The sequence below is a fragment of the Giraffa tippelskirchi genome, chromosome 5, assembly GCF_054371585.1.
Source record: "Giraffa tippelskirchi isolate mGirTip1 chromosome 5, T2T-mGirTip1v1.2.pri, whole genome shotgun sequence".
NCBI lineage: Eukaryota > Metazoa > Chordata > Mammalia > Artiodactyla > Giraffidae > Giraffa > Giraffa tippelskirchi.
Genome location: NC_137279.1, coordinates 25,718,823 through 25,735,049, shown reverse-complemented (window position 1 = coordinate 25,735,049; position 16,227 = coordinate 25,718,823). Strand labels below are relative to the sequence as shown.

At 43.8% G+C, this 16,227-nt stretch overlaps 1 protein-coding gene and 1 long non-coding RNA gene across 15 annotated transcripts in view; both read right to left on the bottom strand.

Moving 5' to 3' along the window:
* The window catches only part of PRDM2 (PR/SET domain 2), a 137,667-nt gene that overhangs the window by 102,332 nt on the left and 19,108 nt on the right, over positions 1-16,227 (bottom strand). The gene's annotated exons all lie outside the window — the stretch shown is intronic.
* LOC145506792 (uncharacterized) lies at positions 12,214-14,649 on the bottom strand. The gene is made up of 2 exons (XR_014054341.1): positions 13,670-14,649; positions 12,214-12,621 (listed from the first exon to the last, which is right to left on the bottom strand). It is a non-coding gene; the product is annotated as an uncharacterized LOC145506792 (long non-coding RNA).

Genomic DNA, 16,227 nt, shown 5'->3' with positions numbered 1-16,227 from the left:
AGATATGTATCTAAGGGAATAGAAAAGAAATAGAAATCTAAGAGAATAGAAAGGGGAGAACCGAGTCAACTCATAGTTCATGACTGTTATCATAAAAATAACTTTCAAATCAAAGGAAAATCAGGTGACTATTAACTGGCACCACATAGACCCTGAAGAACTGATGTGCAGATCACGACCCTGCTAAGAATGATAGGTTTTGTAGTCTGAATGTTCTTTATTTCACTTCAAAAAGGGAAATATTTCTGAAGGACCTTCAAAGGAACCAACATAGGCAAACAGCAAAGTGGAAGTTTAAGTCCCTCAGTCGTGTACGACTCCTTGCAACTCCATGGACTGTTGCCCGCCAGGCTCCTCTGTCCATGGGATTCTCCAGGCAAGAATACTGGAGTGGGTTGCCATTCCCTTCTCCAGAGGATCTTCCCAACCCAGGGACCAAACACGGGTCTTCCTGCATCACAGACAGGTTCCTTCCTGTCTCTCTGTGACACCAGGGAAGCAGCAAACTCCAAGATAAAATGATTAATTTTCCCACAATGAAGATCTTATAGTTTTAAGAATGCTTTGTGCCAAGAAGAGAGTATCATTCAAATTTCTGTACTCCTAGCATTTCAACTTAAAAAAAATATCAACAGGCTGCTTGGAAAGAAATAGATCCCACAACAACAAACAAGTCATTGTGAATGTCTACTCTGCTATTTTGAGTTGGAACGTGCAAAAGTGGGCGCGTAAGGCCTGGGGATCATTCCCTGGACAGGGCAGGTGTGATGGTGCATGCACTCCAGAAGCACACACACTTCCATCCTGCTTGATTAAGCCTTGGTCCTGACAGTATCACCAAGCACAAGCTCAACACCTTCCTAAACATGGGAATATCAAAACTGCCCCAGAAAATGATCTTATGGTATTTTTTAGTAGCTAAGGTGTGAATAAATTTAGCACACAAATTTCTCACTTCTAAATACAGTGCTCTCATTTTTAAAAAATTTTGATCTATAAACCGGAATTTCGGAAATGTGACTAAATTCTTCAAAAGAGGGAAAAGGTATTACACTGGTAACTGATACCCAGGCTACATAATAATTATTTTTAACTTGGATAAATTAAACAATATTAACAAGCCATAGCCACGGTCATTAGCACATAGTCAGTTAGTATGGCAAGTGGGAATTTCCTTCCCCTTTTTCAGAGTGAACCCTAGAAAAGATTTTAAAGGATGTGACACCATCTAACCTTCCCAGGAACTTTGAAAAGACAGTGTGTCAGCTAACTCAAACTGATACTTCCAGGCACTATTACGACATTACTAATGACTTAATGTGTTCTGGAACTTCCTTGGGCCTCAGTGCAAGGCACTGTGCTAACCATCTTGTGTGCAAGACAGAGTTTACTCCAAACAGCCCAACAGGAAGGCCCTGTCAGTGCCTCCTCCCAGGTCCCTGCCCCCCTACCACACACACAGAAGAGGAAATTGAGGCTTAGGGAAGTGGTCCAAGCTGCCCAAGGATAGGAATTGAGTCTCTGTCTGTCTATCCCCAGAGCCCAAGCCCATAACCACTGTGGTGCTTACGGTTAAAATTCTGCTGGATCGGCTTCGAGGTCCTAATGTAAAACGTGGTGACTCTCGTTGATAGCACTGTATTACAGAACTGAAACTGCTAAGAGAGTAGAACTTAAATGCTCCCTCCTCCTCCCAGAAAGAAAGAAAGAGAGAAATACGCAAGCTGATGGGTGCATTCATTAACTGGACAGTAGGGATCCTTACACAGTGTGTATGTATATCAAACCACCACCATGTACACAGTTAAATACCTTACAATTTCTCAATTATACCTCAGTAAAGCAAAGATTTCAAAAGGAAAAGATTCCGCTGGAGTACAATCTTACAACTTCTGCCCTAAAATCTCCAAATTTCCATAGAAATGTCAACAGAAGATGGTAACCTAAGGAAAGAATGGTCATCCCCACAGGAAATTTGTAACTTGGATCTAACTTGAAGACCATCTATATTAAAATTTCTGAGACACCTGGGAATATAAAGGACTTCAGCAGAAGTACCACAGGAAAAAGAAACAAGAAAAATTTCCATATACATATTTACTTGCCTTCAGCAAATCCATGATTTTTAATTTGGGCTCCTTTAGTTAGAAGAGGAAAGCTTTTTTCCTGTTTATTTTAGTATCCTTCACACTACAACAGGGTTCAACTAAAACCCGAGGACCTCATTCCAGACACTGGCCAGCTCCAGGGCCTTCCTCTCACCTCCCCAGCTGTCGGAACCTCTACTGCGGTGCCTACTGCTGGAAACTGCAGGGAACATTTTTAGGAAGTTGGAAGTAGGAGGAGGTAGGATGGCTTGCCTAAACAGAACCATCCTCTCTCCTTCCTTATTTTTCCTTCATAACTCTTATCACAATTTTAAATAATTGCTTGTATAATTATGTTTACTGTACCTCCCCCATTAGACTGCAGGGAAGACAGATGGTGTCCACCTTACTCCATGCTCCATTCCCAATACTCAGCAGCAGACATGAAACGTTTGTCACTTAAATACTTGAATGAGTAAGTGATTCTTGCAATCTAACTTAAACTTTTTAGAAAAAAGAAGGCTAGGAAAGCACAGCTGAGTCATCTATCTGAAAGCATCTTCTCTATGCATGCCTGAATTTGAGATAGGTATTTCTGGGTCAATGTAAGGATCCTTTTTTAGAAAACGTGGCATGCTCTCAATTTCAAGCAACCATTTGACAAGTAAACCTTTGGAACAAGAGCATATTTAAAAGAAAATTTCACTTCCCAACATATCCATAATTGGGAAACTGGGATTATATATATATATATTAGATGTATTAGATGTAATACCATACTCAAAACAGGGTCACCTTGGTTCATACATGAAGAATCACAGTCCTGGGACTACTTCTCAGGTTGATTTTGTCTAAAAGAAACTGGAGCATCTCAATTTATTAGAAGATTTCTGAGTCCGTTCTGTGGGTCAGTTAATGTTTTAACCATCACACATGCCTCAATACTGTCTCACTCTAGTGAAGAAGATGGACAAAATTAAACAAAGATATACAGTGTTTGGTAGCTATTGATGCTCTGAAGAGAAATCAAGCACGAGAAGAGGACACAGTGAAGGGAGAAAAGAAAGGGTATATTTCAGACAGAGTGCTCATGGGAGACCACTCGAGAAGCAAGAAGGAAATTGGGTGACAACATGCGGGAAAAACAGGCCAGGAGAGGACCTTGCTGAGACAGGAATAAGTGTGGTGAGTTCAGGGAACAGACAGGCAAAGAGACTGACATGTCCAGAGCAGGGCAGGGGACAGCAGAACGGCCAGAGCTCTGGCGGGGGAGGGAAGCAGAGTAATGCCACTAGAGAGACGTGAACCACACAGAATGAGAGGGGCAGAGGCCAGGTTGCACACTCCTCCTTCCAGAGGGGCCAACAGGCTCCCAGGACCCCGTCTCTGCTGTCCCAGAATCAAGTTCAGTTCAGTTCAGTTCAGTCGCTTAGTCGTGTCCAACTCTTTGCAACTCCAAGGACTGCAGCACACTAGGCCTCCCTGTCCATCTCCAACTCCCGGAGTTTACTCAAACTCATGTCCATTGAGTCGGTGATGCTATCCAACCATCTCATCCTCTGTCGTCCCCTTCTCCTCCCGCCTTCAATCTTTCCCAGCATCAGGGTCTTTTCATGAGTCAGTTTTTTGCATCAGGTGGCCAAAGTATTGGAGTTTCAGCTTCAGCATCAGTCCTTCCAATGAATATTCAGGACTGATTACCTTTAGGATGGACTGGTTGGATCTCCTTGCAGTTCAAGTGACTCTCAAGAGTCTTCTCCAACACCACGGTTCAAAAGCGTTACTTCTGCAGCGCTCAGCTTTCTTTATAGTCCAACTCACATCCATAAACGACTACTGGAAAAACCACAGCTGTGACTAGACAGACCTTTGTTGGCAAAATAATGTCTCTGCTTTCTAATATGCTGTCTAGGTTGGTCATAGCTTTTCTTCCAAGGAACAGTATCAGTTATCAGCTCAGTCGCTCAGTTGTGTCTGACTCTTTGCGACCCTATGAACCGCAGCACGCCAGGCCTCCCTGTCCACCACCAACTGCCGGAGTCTACCCAAACCCATGTCTATTGAGTCAATGATGCCATCCAACCATCTCATCCTCTGTCGTCCCCTTCTCCTGCTGCCCTCAATCTTTCCCAACATCAGGGTCTTTTCAAATGAGTCAGCTCTTTGCATCAGGTGGCCAAAGTATTGGAGCTTCAGCTTCAACATCAGTCCTTCCAATGAACACCCAGGACTGATCTCCTTTAGGATGGACTGGCTGGATCTCCTTGCAGCCCAAGGGACTCTCAAGAGTCTTCTCCAACACCACAGTTCAAAAGCATCAATTCTTCGGCACTCAGCTTTCTTCACCATCCAACTCTCACATCCATACATGACTACTGGAAAAACCATAGCCCTGACTAGACGGACCTTTGTTGACAATGTAATGTCTCTGCTTTTTAATACGCTGCCTAGGTTGGTCATAACTTTCCTTCCAAGGAGTAAGCACCTTTTAATTTCATGGCTGCAATCACCATCTGCAGTGATTTTGGGAGCCCAAAAAACTAGTCTGTCACTGTTTCCCCATCTATTTGCCATGAAGTGATGGGACTGGATGCCATGATCTTAGTTTTCTAAAGGTTGAGTTTTAAGCCAACTTTTTGACTCTTCTCTTTCACTTTCATCAAGAGGCTTTTTAGTTCTTCTTCGCTTTCTGCCATAAGGGTCATGTCATCTGCATATCTGAGGTTATTATATTTCTCCCAGCAATCTTGATTCCAGTTTATGGTTCATCCAGTCCAGCATTTCTGATGATGTGCTCTGCATATAAGTTAAATGAGCAGGATGACAACATACAGCCTTGATGTATTCCTTTCCCAATTTGGAACCAGTCTGTTGTTTCATGATTGGTTCTAACTGTTGCTTCTTCACCTGCATACAGATTTCTCAGGAGGCAGGTAAGACAGTCTGGTATTTCCATCTCATTCAGAATTTTCCACAGTTTGCTCTGATCCACACAGTCAAAGGCTTCGGCATAGTCAATAAAGCAGAAATAGATGTTTTTCTGGAACTCTTTTGCTTTTTCGATGATCCAACGGATGTTGGCAATTTTGTGGTTCCTCTGCCTTTTCTAAATCCAGCTTGAACATCTGGAAGTTCACGATTCACGTACTGTTGAAGCCTGGCTTGGAGAATCTTGAGCATTACTTTGCTAGTATGTGAGATGAGTGCAATTGTGCAGTAGTTTGAGCATTCTTTGGCATTGCCTTTCTTTGGGATTGGAATGAAAACTGACCTTTTCTAGTCCTGTGGCCACTGCTGAGTTTTCCAATTTTCTGGCATATTGAGTGCAGCACTTTCACAGCATCATCTTTTAGGATTTGAAATAGCCCAGAATCAAGGCACAGGTCCATTTCAAAGGTTTCTGACACTGATCACTGTGACAAGTACAGTGGAAACTACGAGGATTCTCTACTTACCCGTTATGTAACAGAAAGCATAAGAACTCTTGAATTCCCTACTTAGTGAAACAAGTATCAGTGAACTGATCTGGAATGACAGTATCAGATTTAACGTAGTAAGATTAAGTTAGTAAGTTATGTAGTTATTAACTATTAACTGATCTCCTTAATTCTATGTCACAAATTCCTATCTCAAAGTCAAAGAAAGTCAGTATCCCCTCTCTGCCCCAATCAATGGCCACAAGCATCCTGCCCATCATTCGGTCACTAACCAACACTTTTCAAGTGCTGGCACATGCTGGCAGTGAAGACACAACGGTTAACACAGCTGACCCAGGCCTCCTCCTCAAGACCACCAGCAGAGTAACTGCTCCTGCTCTGCTTTCTAACACAAAAAACTTTGCAGGTATTTGGAGTCTCCAGTTTTGACCCTGCTGCAGAGCCTCTCAAAGGTCCTCTATGCTTTCCTGTAATACTCTTCCTCTGACCAAGGGTGACCTTCCAGGCTGGATGGCGGCAGCTCAGGGAACAGGACTCTCGCTCCTTCCTCTGGGCCAAGCTCTGCACTACCAAGCACCTTCCACACATGGCCTCAGCGAGTCCTCACCATATTCACAGCAAACACTGACAGTACTTAGGGTACTAATCAGGCACGATTCCAAGCTCTTTCTACAGCACCTCATGTAACTTTTACACTGCCACTCAGCTGTGGGTCCTTTTATAATCGCATTTTACAGATGAAACTGAAACCTGCCTGTCCTCACAGCCAGTAAGTGGCAAAGCTAGGATTCAAACCTCAACAGTCAGCTTCAGGGGCAAGACTCTCAAACACCATGCCTCAGGGGAACCCTGTCAAGTAATCTGCCCAAATCACAGAGTCATGGAACCAAAATAAACCCATACAGGTGTCCACATTTTCACTACTAAACCATCACTGCAACCTGGAGATGCCTGGAAAGTCCCTTTCGGGCATCCATGTGGTCAGGACCATTTTTATAATCATACTAAGATGTCACCTGCCTTTTTGACTCTCAGGTGTGTACAGAGGAGTTTTCTGGAGCCTTTGACATATGATGATGTCATCATTCCACTGGTTAATGGAATGTGCGACTGTTTAACCTTGTGTTTTCAATTTTCTGAGTCATGAATAAGGCCTATAGTCTGACTAACATCACTGGACCATGTTGATTCCCTGGTGTTGCTACTGCACTAGAGTAAAGGTGTTACCATCAGGGGAAGCTGAGTGCAAAGGACCACACAAGGCTCTACTATTAATACTTTTACAATTTCCTGTGAATCTATTATTATTTCTCCCTAAAATTTGTTTCAATTTCATGGGAAATATCTAAATACATAATCCACTTAAACAAAAATCTTGAGGATGGCTGCACTAAGGAAAACCACCCCTGATCTTCTGGCACCTCCTAGCTCATGACCAAGAGGCAGAGAACAGGAGTGTGTGGTGACAAGGGGAGCAACGGAGGAGGCCGGAACCACACACTCAGGGCCCCTCACCCTCCCAGCTTCCTAAGTACAATGGGAGGGGCTGCTCCGCTACAGGCACAAGGGTTTGTCTTTTTTTAAGGGTTTCATGGCTAATCACTAAAGAAGAACAAGTAAAAGAGACTAGAACTGAAATATATTAAAGGAAACAGCTTATTGTCCCATTTGGGCTCCTGTAAGAATGGACAAGGAAAACAGAGTTCTTACCCTTTGCTTTTAAGCCCCAGATGGTGGGGCTGCTACGATCTCAGCAAGGCTTGGGGATTCCCAAACGGGTGTGTGTGTATGTATGTGTCTGTCTGTGTGATGGTGGGGCTGCTGCAACTTCAGCAAAGGCCTGGGGATTCCCAAGGGGGGTGTGTGTGTGTGTGTGTGTGTGTGTGTGTGTGTGTGTGTGTGTGTGTGTGTGTGTGTGTGTGTGTGTGTGTGTGTGTGTGTGTGTGTGTGTGTGTGTGGTGTGTGTGTGTGTGTGTGTGTGTGTGTGTGTATTCCCAAGGGGTGTGTGTGTGTGTGTGTGTGTGTGGTGTGTGTGTGTGTGTGTGTGTGTGTGTGTGTGTGTGTGTATTCCCAAGGGGTGTGTGTGTGTGTGTGTGTGGTGTGTGTGTGTGTGTGTGTGTGTGTGTGTGTGTGTGTATTCCCAAGGGGTGTGTGTGTGTGTGTGTGTGTGTGTGTGTATTCCCAAGGGGTGGGGATTCCCAAGGGGTGTGTGTGTGTGTGTGTGTGTGTGTGTGTGTGTATTCCCAAGGGGGGTGTGTGTGTGTGTGTGTGTGTGTGTATTCCCAAGGGGTGTGTGTGTGTGTGTGTGTGTGTGTGTGTATTCCCAAGGGGTGTGTGTGTGTGTGTGTGTGTGTATTCCCAAGGGGTGTGTGTGTGTGTGTGTGTGTGTGTGTGTGTGTGTATTCCCAAGGTGTGTGTGTGTGTGTGTGTGTGTGTGTGTGTGTGTACACTCCACGCCCCTCCCCACCCAGAGGAAGCCTGTCCCCACAGTCCTACCCAGCAGGGTCCCTATCAGGCCTGCTTCCCACTCTTGCCTTTCATTGCACACTGCACTCTGACACACTTACAGTCTGGCCTGGTTGATGGTCTCTCTAGCAAACAGGTCCCAGACACACAGGGTAGGTCTGTTTCACTTGCCTCACACCCAGAGCCCAGCACAGATGCCTAGCTCAGAGCAGTGGTCACTGTGAGCAATCAAACAAACAAGTGTCTGACAGTCAAGTGCCAAGAGGTACCAGAGCAGTGATGGCTTTAAGAGGAGACAGACTCAGCTGGTAACGGAGTCCAAGGAAGTGGATGAGACTGGGGAGCAGAGAGCAAGAGACGGGTGAGGACCAGCCCTCAGTACACCACTGTTTCAGGGTCAAAGAAGCGGAGGAGACCTAGATGAAGATATCCCAGAGGCAGGAGGGGCACCAGGAGCATGGTGTCAGAAAGGCCAGGAAACAGTTCAGGGAACGGGGGGAGGTCAACAGTCAAACACTGCTGGTGAGCCTTTAAAATCCGCTGTATCTGATCCCTCCCTCCAATGCCCACTGCCCTTCCTTGAAACCTGAAATAGCACAGCAGTTCCCACTTTTCCAACAGATGTCCAATCGGTGCCCCTCGTGCCAGCACCAGCTACCCTAGGAACCGAAGAAAGCAACAAGGGGGAGGCGGGGTCCTGCCCACCGGCTAATGCAGGAGACTGGTGGGGAGTTCCCACTGGGACCAGTGAAAGAAGCCTGTGATAATCAGAGAGAAGGAGGGAGCTCTGTTTTAGTTAGGGTAGCTGGGGGTGAGGCGGCACATCTCAGAGAAGATGATACAGAGACATGGTCTTGAAAGATGAGAATGAGCCATGTGGGAGGACTAAGCATTCCAGAGAAACACCCTGAGGAGACAAAGGCTTTGGCAAGTTTACCAACCAAAAGAGGTCAGGTCAGAGAGAGCCAGGAGAAAGCGGAGGCAGCTGCCACCAGATGCTGCAGCACCTTCACCACCAAGGTTCAGAGACCAGCCTTTGGAGAGCATGGGGCACTGCAGGGTTTGGGGCAGGGGAGTGACAAGATACGAGAAAGCCTCAGTGCTTCACATTTATTATTTGTTTACTCTTGCCCACAATCACATGGGATGGGAACCACTACTATCCCTATTTAACAGGTGAGAAACAAACACCAAGAAGGCAGTGACTTGCCCAAGTTCACACAGCTGGAGAGGCAAAGCCAGGACTGAAGGAGAAATATGAGTCACAAGACAGCAAAGGTGAGGCAGAGCCGAACCACCCTGTAACCTTCTCTGCTGCTGCTGCTAAGTCGCTTCAGTCGTGTCCGACTCTGTGCGACCCCATAGATGGCAGCCCACCAGGCTCCGCCGTCCCTGGGATTCTCCAGGCAACAACACTGGAGTGGGTTGCCATTTCCTTCTCCAGTGCATGAAAGGGTAAAGTGAAAGTGAAGTCGCTCAGTCGTGTCCGACTCTTAGCAACACCATGGACTGTAGCCTATCAGGCTCCTCCGTCCATGGGATTTTCCAGGCAAGAGTACTGGAGTGGGGTGCCATTGCCTTCTCCAGTAACCTTCTCTACTGAAGTATTAACATCTGAACAAGAAGAAAGATAAGCCTTCTGTCACAGTTCCCTCCACAGTTATGTAAGGAAATACTGTTCGAGTTGCTAATTTCTTTTTCAAATTTCAGAAAAAAACTAACGTTTTCTAACCGAAAGACAATGTCCCGGATTTTATAAAAATTGCTATTTACCTAGTAGAATACATGATTCAAAGTGAGATTTAAGTGCTGTCATTATTCAATACATTAGTTTCCTAAACTATACATTCTCTAATTGACATTCAAGTTATAACAGATTGGAATCACTTCACTTGGAAGGCTTTTTTAAGTCTTTAACATCAAATTGGTATTTAGAGTTACCTACAAAAAATAAAATTCTATATTAATAATATGCTACAACAGCAAAAGTGGTTTTGATATTTTACACCATACATATTTTTAGGATTACAAAAAAAGCAGGAGAGACACTGAAAATGAAAGATGGCAGCCATCCCACAGTTTCACCAAATCTTTAGAAATATTACAAACAGATTTATCTAGATGGTTAGATGGTCTCCCATAAAAGATTTCCTGTAAAAGGAATAAATAAACCACTAATATGCAGAACAAATGGATCTCAAAAACATATGCTGACCAAAGGGAGATAAACACGAAGGAACACATACCATATGATTTCATTTACCTGAAAGTCTTGAACAGAAAAAGACCAAACCATAGGGACAGAAAGCAAGTTAGCAGTCACCTGGGGTAGAGGCTGAGGGGTGCAGAGCAGCAAGAAGGAGCTTTCGGGAGTGATGGAAACGCCCTGTATCTTGAGAGCAGTGGGTAGTGACATAAGTGTGAACATTTGTCAACACTCTTTTGAATGAGTATATTTTACTATATGTAAATTACACCTCAAAGTTGATTTTTAAGTAAAATAACTAAGTGAATCCTACACTCTCTAAGTCATGCTAAAATGAAACTTGCTCCTTGGAAGGAAAGCTATGACAAACTTAGACAGCCTATGAAAAAGCAAAGACATCATCTTGCCAATAAAGGTCCATATAGTCAAAACTTGGGTTTTTTCAGTAGTCATGATCGGATGTGCGAGTTAGACCATAAAGAAGGCTGAGTGCTGAAGAACTGATGCTTTCAAACTGTGCTGGAGAAGACTCTTGAGAGTCCCTTGGACAGCAAGGAGATCAAACCAGTCAATCCTAAAGGAAATCAACCCTAAATATTCATTGGAAGGACTATTGCTGAAGCTGAAGCTTCAATACTGTGGACACCTAATGAGAAGAGCCAACTCATTGGAAAAGACCCTGATGCTGGGAAAGACTGAAGGCAAAAGGAGACAGAGGCGTTCGAGAATGAGATGGTTTGACAGCACCGCCAACTTAATGGACATGAATCGCACAAACTCCAGGAGACAGAGGACAACAGAGGAATCTGGTGTGCTGCAGTCCACGGGATCACAGAGTCAGACATGACTTAGTGACTAAACAACAACAAAAATGAAAGTTTAATGCTCCAAGAAAATAAAGAACAAAAATATCAATGCCACAGAAAATTTTTTTCAAGGTTTTTCTTTAACCCAAGTCAAGCATTATTTTGCTCAAAAATCTCCAAAAATGTCCCATCTCCCTAAGCAAAGTCCACTCTGGTCCTCACAATGACTGCAGGTCTAATTCAACACCACATGTGGCCTGGAACCAGCCTGCTCCACCTTCTCTCCACGCTCTCAGATAAACGGTCACTGGGTTTAGTACATAGCAGAGCAGTGGCACTGGCTGCTATTACATAAGGCTGCATGTGGCACCTCATACTAATGTCTTTATTTTTAAAAGTATAAGAACCAAGCTTTATTGACATTTTACCTAAATTTCTATCAGTAACTCCTTTTATACACTTCACCCAGAGATTGATCGAAAGTCACTGTATCAGTTTTAACCTATTTAATTAAAGCACCTTGTTTCTTAAAATATCAATTTGACCAAAACGAGCACTGGGGTGGGGGTGGGGGGGCAACAGCAGTGGGTGACAGGAGAGTTCAGATTCAATATCCCTTAATATTAAGTACACAACATAGTATATTCACAATACAATACATATTCCTGCACAACAGACTAATACTAATCACCACAGCAATTGTTGTCACCAGCAAAAGACATCTGAATCAGAGAATATTAAAACACTCAAATTCCATGAACAATTCTTCTTTGTTTAGACTCGCAAACTATATTCTTAGTTACTGTTCTAGAGGCAAATGCTGGGGGAAAAAAATAAAACGAGCTTCAGTCTCCTGAAATAGCATTAAATTGTACTTGGTTAAAGAATGAGTGAAACTGCAGAAAGGATAAGCAGATAAGACAAAGAACAAAAAAATCACATACACCATCTTTGCAAAAGAACAGCAGTCAAACAGTTCCAAAAACATTAAGAAGTGCCCTCTTTCAGAAGGCTAGCAGGTCCATTAGGCTGTCCAGCTGAAGAAACTGTCCTCAAGTATGGTGTTAATAGTGAACAAACATATTACCACACTCTTGCCCACTAACAATCTCATCTCCCCAGGGCAGGAAGAGTGACATTCTAAAAAACTGGAAATCAGGGTATGTCTCTGTCCAGTGGCTTCACATTACATTTATTTTTTTTTAAATGTATTTATTTTTGGTTGCACTGGGTCTTCTTTGTTGCTGCGTGCAGGCTTCTCATTATTGTTAACTTCTCTTGTTGTGGAGCAGGAGCTCTAGGTGTATGGGCTCAGTAGCTACGGTTCCTGGACTCTAGAGGACACGTTCAATAGTTGCGGCACATGGGCTTAGTTGCTCTGAGGCATATGGCCTCCTGAACCAGGGATCAAACCCATGTCTCCTGTATTGGCAGGCAGATTCCCATCTACTGTGCCACCAGGGAAGGCCCCCCATTGCATTCAGAATAAAAGATAACTTCTCATGGCCCTTAAAAGTGAAGTGAAAGTGTCAGCTGCTCAGTCGTCTCTGACTCTTTGCAACCCCATGGCCTGGAGCCCACCAAGTTCCTCTGTCCATGGAGTTCTCCAGGCAAGAATACTGGAGTGGGTTACCACGCCCTTCTCCAAGGGATCTTCCCGACCCAGGGATTGAACCCAGGTCTCTTGCATTGAAGGCAGATTCTTTACCATTTGAGATACCCAGGAAGCCCTACAAAACCGGCCCTCACCTCTCACACCAACTTCATCCTATCCAGAGTCCCTAAGGCTCGCCAAGGGCCAGCCCTGGCTGCTCTCTATTTCTTGAACCAGCAAGCTCATTCTCACCTCACAGTCTATGCACTCACTATTTGCTCACGCTGCCGATAATTTTCTTTCCCCAGAGCTACACACATCTGGTTCTTGGTTATTACTTGAGTCTCTGTTCTATTATTAATCAGTTCTTCAGAACAGCCTTCCCTGACTATGTAATCCAGAGAACCTTTCCCCATCTTCACCCATCATTTTTTATCACATTACCTTATTTCACTGTCTTCACAGCACTTTTCACTATCTGAAATTATCTTGTTTGTCATCCTGCTTTTTAACTGTCTCCCTATAAGAGAAGGTAAGTTACAAAGCACAGCCCTTGCCTGTCTAGTTCCCTGCAGGCAGAATTCACAACACATGGAATGCAGGCTATGCAGGACGCAAGAGGGGATAAGAGAACATTCAGAACAGCTAAAGTAATGCACTCTGGGTCTTTCCACTATTCTGACAGCTTATCACAATTCTAAGAGTTGGATCTGCAGCATCAGTGATTAAAAGCTTACTTCAGTATGTAAAATTTTAGAACAAGTTTGGAAGGCTAAATTGCTTTGCTACTCATTACTGACAATACCATGGATGATTGATCAGTATATTAAGTTGCTGCTGGTGGCTCAGCAGTACAGAATCTACCTAAAATGCAGGAGACGCAGCAGAGGCCGCAGGTTTGGTCCCTGGGTTGGGAAGATCCCTTGGAGAAGGAAATGGTAACCCACTCCAGTATTCTTGCCTGGAAAATCCCATGGACAGAGAAGCCTGTCATGCTACAGTTCATGGGGTCGCAAAGAGTTGGATATGATAGCAACTAAAAACAACAACAGCAAATCATAAATCTACTATACTGATAGAAAGTTTCATATATTCATAACAATGAGTTATATGATTCTTAAAAAAAACTGTGACTCAATAAGTTAGTAATCAAGACAGCTGTATTAAACAATTGGGGCTTAAACCTACACAATGTTATACATTAATTATATCTCGATAAAGCAGGGAAAAATCATTGGGGCTCTACCTAAACAGTCCAGTTCTCTTCTCCTCCTAAGCACCTGATGGGTTTGCACTGCTTTCTCCTCTTGAGTTTTAAATCAGATGTAGCCATAGGAGTTCAGTTCAGTTCAGTCGCTCAGTCGTGTCTGACTCTTTGTAACCCCGTGAACCGCAGCACGCCAGGCCTCCCTGTCCATCACCACCTCCCAGAGTCTACCCAAACCCATGTCCATCAAGTCAATGATGCCATCCAACCATCTCATCCTACATCGTCCCCTTCTCCTCCTGCCCTCAATCGTTCCCAGCATCAGGGTCTTTTCAAATGAGTCAGCTCTTCACATCAGGTGGCCAAAGTATTGGAGTTTCAGCTTCAACATCAGTCCTTCCAGTGAACACCCAGGACTGATCTCCTTTAGGATGGAATGGTTTGATCTCCTTGCAGTCCAAGGGACTCTCAAGAGTCTTCTCCAACACCACAGTTCAAAAGCATCAATTCTTCGGCACTCAGCTTTCTTCACCGTCCAACTCTCACATCCATACATGACCACTGGAAAAACCATGGCGTTGACTAGATGAACCTTTGTTGGCAAAGTAATGTCTCTGCTTTTTAATATGCTGCCTAGGTTGGTCATAACTTTCCTTCCAAGGAGTAAGCACCTTTTAATTTCATGGCTGCAATCACCATCTGCAGTGATTTTGGAGCCCAGAAAAATAAAGTCAGCCATTGTTTCCCCATCTACTTGCCATGAAGTGATGGGACCGGATGCCATGATCTTAGTTTTCTGAATGCTGAGCTTTAAGCCAACTTTTTCACTTTCCTCTTTCACTTTCATCAAGAGGCTCTTTAGTTCTTCTTCACTTTCTGCCATAAGGGTGGTGTCATCTGCATATCTGAGGTTATTGATGTTTCTCCCGGCAATCTTGATTCCAGCTTGTGCTTCTTCCAGCCCAGCATTTCACATGATGTACTCTGCATATAAGTTAAATAAGCAGGATGACAATATACAGCCTTGAAGTGCTCCTTTTCCTATGTGGAACCAGTCTGTTGTTCCATGTCCAGTTCTAACTGTTGTTTCTTGACCTGCATACAGGTTTCTCAAGAGGCAGGTAAGGTGGTCTGGTATGCCCATCTCTTTCAGAATTTTCCAGTTTATTGTGATCCACACAGTCAAAGGCTTTGGCATAGTCAATAAAGCAGAAATAGATGTTTTTCTGGAACTCTCTTGCTTTTTCGATGATCCAGCGGATGTTGGCAATTTGATCTGTGGTTCCTCTGCCTTTTCTAACACCAGCTTGAACATCTGGAAGTTCACGGTTCACGTATTGCTGAAGCCTGGCTTAGAGAATTTTAAGCATTACTTTACTAGCGTGTGAGATGAGTGCAATTGTGTGGTAGTTTGAGCATTCTTTAGCATTGCCTTTCTTTGGGATTGGAATGAAAACTGACCTTTTCCAGTCCTGTGGCCATTGCTGAGTTTTCCATATTTGCTGGCATATTGAGTGCAGCACTTTCACAGCCATAGGAGTAACTTTGGCCAATTAAGTAAAAGAAATGTGTACTGACACAAAGCCTCCATCATCCTTGGTTCTTAAGTAACTATTAATACAATAGTAGATCCACAGTGGATATTAGCAAGAACAAGAAATCAACAGTTGCTGTGTAAGATGTTGAGATTTTGGAGCTGCCTGTCTGTAAGTGCAGCATAACACAACTCATCCTGACCAGTATAGCAGTACAGCATGGGAATCAAGAACCTGGGCTGTGGAATCTGATCGGCCTGGGTGTGACTCAGAGCTCTGCCACTTACTGTTTGAGAGATCATGGGTCTCTGGCCTTAATGTCTTCATCCATAAAATACTTATAATACCTACTCTTCTTAAAGAGTTGGACAGGAGTTGGACACAACTTAGTGACCAAACCACCACACTCTTCATACAGCAAAGACTGAGTTGGAAGAATATTTATGTAACACACACTACAGTGCCTAGCATGTTGATTAAGTACTCAGTAGATAGCAAGTGGCATTAAACTTCAGCACATCTACTTTAAGCCACTATGAGCATATTTATATTATGGAACTTTGGTCGCCCTGGATATTCTATAAAGTAAAGCATTCTAAACTCTGGGACAGCCATTTATAAAGTTCTGGATTCTCCTAGAAAAATCAAGGAAAAGATAAGAATTGTAGAACATCTCAAAGTTAACAGGGATGGGTGTGGAATGATAGTGAAGCAAACAAAGGATATCTATGATTTGAAAGTAGAAAGAAAAGAAAATGGAGAGTGAGGGGAGAAGGTACAGTGGCTGGAAAGGCTGGGTTCTAAATTAGGAAGGTAAGAGACAGTAAGAAAGGGTTAAGTGCTGAGAACAGACAGAAAGAGAAAAAAAGGAAAGAGCATGTGACCCTGG